Below are 5,392 nucleotides of genomic sequence, written 5' to 3'. Positions count from 1 at the left end.
CCTCCCTGAGAAGGCAAGCAGTCCTATACATGTAAAATAGGTCACGGTATATCCTAGATATAATATATGTGTGCAGAACCGAACAGTTCTCTTGTTGCACAGGGAGAATTGGATTCAGAAGGTAGAAATAATCCGGGAAGGACAATTTTTAAAAGTGAGATAAAATAGAATCTATCACAAAAATGAATCGAAGTCTCATAATTTGCAGTCAAAATTTCAATTTTAACATGTACACCACTTTAAGAAGTTATTTTAAAATTGACTTAACTTAAGTTTATGATTCCTTAAATTCTTATTAAATGTTCCAGTCAAACAGAATTACTATTTGATTATTTTCCAATTCACCCAGTTTTTACTGACAGGGCCCATAAAAGAATGTTTGTTGCCATGGTTTTTAAAGTAAGAGTGAACTGCTTTTGCATTTTTCTAAAATTCTCAAACTCTTAAATATTTTAACACTGTCAGTGAAAATAGATTACAATACCTTTCTCAATAATAAATTTCACTGAGTATATTTTCTTCTCTCTCTTTCACTCCACACATCCCTGTAAACGTGTTGCAGTAAAGGAAAGAGAGAAGGGGGAAGAAAAAGAAAAGAACTCTCTTTTCACTGTGTGCTATCCTCCTAGTCCGGGGGAGCCCAGGCATGGTAACCTTAATTTAGTTGAATTTGCTTCCAAGTTCGTTTTACACATACACACACACCCATCACACACATTATGCATCATTTATTTTAACATTGGTATTTTTTGTTGGTCATGTCTAAAAACCCATATAACGTTTATCAAATATGAAGCAATTATTTTCAATAAAACAAATAGCATTCATAATTTCAATTAACAAACTTTATTTCTGTAGTCCCAGCTTAGGCAGAACTGGGGTTCACAGGAAAAAAGTCAGGTATTTCCCTTTTTAAGGTGAGAGTCAAGAATGTTAAGAAATCTTTCCCAGCATTCTAACTGCAGCAAAAAAGCTTTTTTTCTTTTTAACTTTTTTTTTCTTATTATAGCTTTTTATTTACAAGATGTATGCATGGGTAATTTTTCAGCATTGACAATTGCCAAACCTTTTGTTCCAATTTTTCTCCTTCTTCCCCCCACCCCCTTCCCCAGATGGCAGGTTGACCAATACATGTTAAATATGTTAAAGTATACATGTCCAAACAGTTATTTTGCTGTACAAAAAGAATCGGACTTGAAATAGTGTACTATTAGCCTGTAAAAGAAATCAAAAATGCAGGCAGACAAAAATAGAGGGATTGGGAATTCTATGTAGTGGTTCATAGTCATCTCCCAGAGTTCTTTCGTTGGGTGTAGCTGGTTCAATTCATTACTGCTCTATCAGAACTGATTTGGTTCATCTCATTGTTGAAGAGGACCACATCCATCAGAATTGATCATCATATAGTATTGTTGTTGAAGTATATAATGATCTCCTGGTCCTGCTCATTTCACTCAGCATCAGTACATATAAGTCTCTCCAGGCCTTTTTGAAATCATCCTGCTGGTCATTTCTTACAGAACAATAATATTCCATAATTTTCATACACCATAATTTATTCAGCCATTCTCCAATTGATGGGCATCCACTCAGTTTCCAGTTTTTGGCCACTACAAAGAGACCTGCCACAAAGAAACTTTTTTTCTTGCTGGCTGCAAGAAAATCTTTCCAGGTAACAAAATCTAGCTCATAGAACAAACATGTTACAGACATTCTGCACAGAAAACAGACACAGACAAAAGTGATCTGAAAGAGGATGGACCCATCTTTGCCTAAAGAAATAAAATTTCTATTCCTCTAGCACTTCACCCTCCTCTGGCACCCCAGGGAAGGTGAAAAGTTGGCAAAAGTTCCTTAGTCAAGAAGGAACTTGGCTGAGAAATGGCAAGAAATTCCAAGTCCAGGCATTTCTGCTTAAGGAAAATTTGTAGAGTGTGGAACTCCCCAGTGACCCAGACAAGCCTTCCTAGGTGCTTGGGGTGTCCCAGTTATGGGATAGAGGGAGAAAAGAGTTGGGGGCTTACCTTGACAAAAACGGGGTGAAGCTGGGGGAGACCAGACTCTCCTCATATGAGTCACTAAATGTTGGGATGCAAAGGTGACCCTAAAAAGGTTAGGGTTCCAGACTGGTATTGAGATATCTCAAAAGAGTTTGTTGACTTGGACCCCATATCCAAGTCAAGTGGCAAAGTTTATTATAATTGTAACACCAACTGAAGTAGACTAAGTTCCAAGGGAATTTAGCAGAGTCAGAAGCAAGAAGGTAATTTTATAGGAAAGAAAAACAAGAATCTGACTCAAGTCACTGATATGCTAATTTTATGGTTTAAAGGTACAATTGAAGAGTGGTAGAGGTGGGGTTGCATCCATTACTGAATTTTATGGCGTCTTAAAGAATATACTGAATAGTGGTGGAGCAGCTCCCATCATTGAATTCTATGACTTACTGACCAATAGATTATTCTCTGATAGCCAGGGTTTTTTGTGGCACTCCCAAGGCTGAGTAGCTTAGGGTTTCTCAAAGCTTGATGATTGAATATGAAAGCGGCCGTAATGTCCAGTGAGGCTGAAAAGACAAGGTTTAACAGAAGGTTTTGATTTGGTACAAGGGGAAATAGAAATTGGATTGATTGAGATTTGGAGTCACATAAGATCTGCATTTAAGGAAAGTAATTTTGCTAGTGATATGTCAAATGGATCAGAGTAGTGAGACTTAATTAAAACAATTAGGAAAATGTTGCAATAATCAAGGTGAAGACCTGAACTAAAGGGGTAGTATATAGATGAGTAGAGATGAGAGAATTGATATAGAGACATCTATTGGGAAAAGACATGGCAAGATTTGGCATCTGAGTGCCTGTGTGAGGTGAGGGACAATGAGAGGTGCAGGAAAAAACTGCCATTATAAATCTGAGAGACTGGAAGAATAGAGAAGCTTTCTATGGAAATAGGGAGATTTAAAGATATGGAAAAAAATAATGAATTCCATTTTACGTAATATTAAATTTAAGATGTCAACCAAGATATTCAGTTAGTTTGAGATATTTAATGGGCAAAAGATTGATAATAGAAGGTTGAGTGTTGGGGGGGGGAAACTAGGGTTAGATATATAGATTTGTGTATTATTATATATGTAGAAATGGTTGTTAAACCCATGGTAGTTAAATCCTGATGAGGTTACCAAGAGAAATAGAATAGAGGAAAAGAGGTCCCCAGACAGACTCTTGGGAAGATCTACATTTAGTGGTTAATGGGTTAGTAAAGGAGAAGAACCAAAAGAGAGTCACAAAAGTCTAGAGAGAAGAGATTTGTTAGTTTGTTCATTTGTGAAGAGGACCAATGACATCATCTTGAATCATGTAAGATTTAAATGTCAGAATTGTAGTCATCAGCCTCATTCTTTCTTCCAGAGCCATCAAAGTCCAGTGGAAAGACAAAAGTCAGGAGTGTTGGCAATAGCCTGGGACTCAGGGGATGACCTCAACCTCTGCCATGTCTGACCAAGCTCTAAGCACCTGCTCCAGCCATTGGGACAAATTGTTCTCCTCTGTCCATTCTGCTGGGGAAGTATTCCTAGCTCACTGAAAGAAGACTCAAGTGGGATTCTTGGTAGTGTTATTATTTTTACCAAGTTTTTCAAGTCTAGAGAGAATATCTCACTTTGAATACATATAAAGATAATTTATGAATTATCTGACAGGGCAAGTTTGGAATAGTAGATAAAGAGCTGGTCTCAAATCCAAGAAAACTTGAGTTCATGTGCTGCCTCTATTATAAATAAACCTGGTGGTGATCCTAGTGGACAAGTAATTTAACCTCTCTGCCTCTATTCTGTACGTACTTTACACACGTTTTCTATAGGAAGTCTTTCTCATCTCTTTCTTGTCTTTTCTCCAATTAGTGCCTTCCATCCACAAATACTTTCCACTTGCACGCTACATATTTTGCATGTACATTCTTTGCATGTTATCTCCCCCAGTAGAGTATGGGCTCCTTAAGGCAGGCATTAATTTTACCTTTTTTTATATCCCAAAAGTTAGCACAGTGTCTGGTGCATAGTAAGGGTATAATAAATGCTTGTTGACTAAGTTTTATACATTGTCTCCCTTGAAAGAATGCACACTGCTTGTTTTTTTTTATTTTTTTATATTTCATTTAGCACAGAATATGGAACATAGTAAACACTTAATAAAGGCTTATTGATGAATTAGACAATTCCCTAAGAATATATATTGAAAAGAAGGTGCTGAGTGCATTAGTAGAAGTTTCCTTAATTAGGAGTTCCCTATCCCAGTGAAATCCTCAATCTAATCCCTATCCCTTTGAATTATCTTATTGTGCTGTTTTATCAAAAGGATACTTTTCCCCTAATAAAAAAAAAAGTTTTGATGCTTTTTTTTATATCATCATCCTGCCTAGTGATTTTCCTATTGCTCATCCCTGCAAAAAGACCCTCCCTTACTATGACAGTCAAGCAAAACAAAACACTATGTCTGAAACTACACTTCGTTCTAGACTTTTCAGTCAAGAGTAGAAGGTTTTTCTTCGCTTTTGGTCTTCTAAAATCATAACTAGTCATTAGATCAATCAGCATTTTGGAGTCTTTCTGTAATTTCCCTCCCTTTAATTACTGTGGTCAATGTGTAAACTCTTCTAGTTTTGCTTCTTCACTATGCATGAGTTCATATAAATCCTTCTATATCACTGTGAATTCTTGACATTGATGATTTCTTACAGTGCAATAATAGTTCAGTAATTCACATGCCACATTGTTCCCCAATTACTTTGTTTTCATTTCTTTGCTATTAAGAAAAAAAAAGGTTCTATATTATAAATATTTTGGTAAATATGGAATCATTATGACTTTAAAATTTTTTTTGATGTATTTTATTTTTACATCACACATATTTTTGTATACCTTTTCTTTCCCCTTCCAAAGGTTGTCATATAATGAATAACAAAAAAGGAGGGGAAATAATTCAATAAACCAACCACTACATCAAAAAAATCTGAGATATGCATTTCTTTCTTTCTTTCTGATCTCCTACTAGGTGTTATCAAATCAAGGGGTATTTACAGTTAGTTGGGTTTTTTTTTTAGTTAGTGATTTTAAAAAATAATAATTCTATATGTATTTTCCCCCAGAATGGATAGACCAATTTACAGCTCTGTTAACTGTGTGTTAATGTATTTGTCATCCTAAAGCCATTCTAACATTTACCATTTTGTCTTTTGTTACCTCTGTCAACCTTATAGATATGACATGATTTCTTATTTGTTTTCCTGTAATTTTCTCTTACTATTAGTGGCCTGAAAGATTTTTTCATGTCTATTATAATTTGCAAATCTTTTGCAAACTCTTTGTTCACTGTAAAAAAGGGAATAGAATTTA

Source organism: Sarcophilus harrisii, chromosome 3, assembly GCF_902635505.1.
Source record: "Sarcophilus harrisii chromosome 3, mSarHar1.11, whole genome shotgun sequence".
NCBI classification, from domain to species: domain Eukaryota; kingdom Metazoa; phylum Chordata; class Mammalia; order Dasyuromorphia; family Dasyuridae; genus Sarcophilus; species Sarcophilus harrisii.
This window is presented reverse-complemented; position numbering follows the sequence as displayed.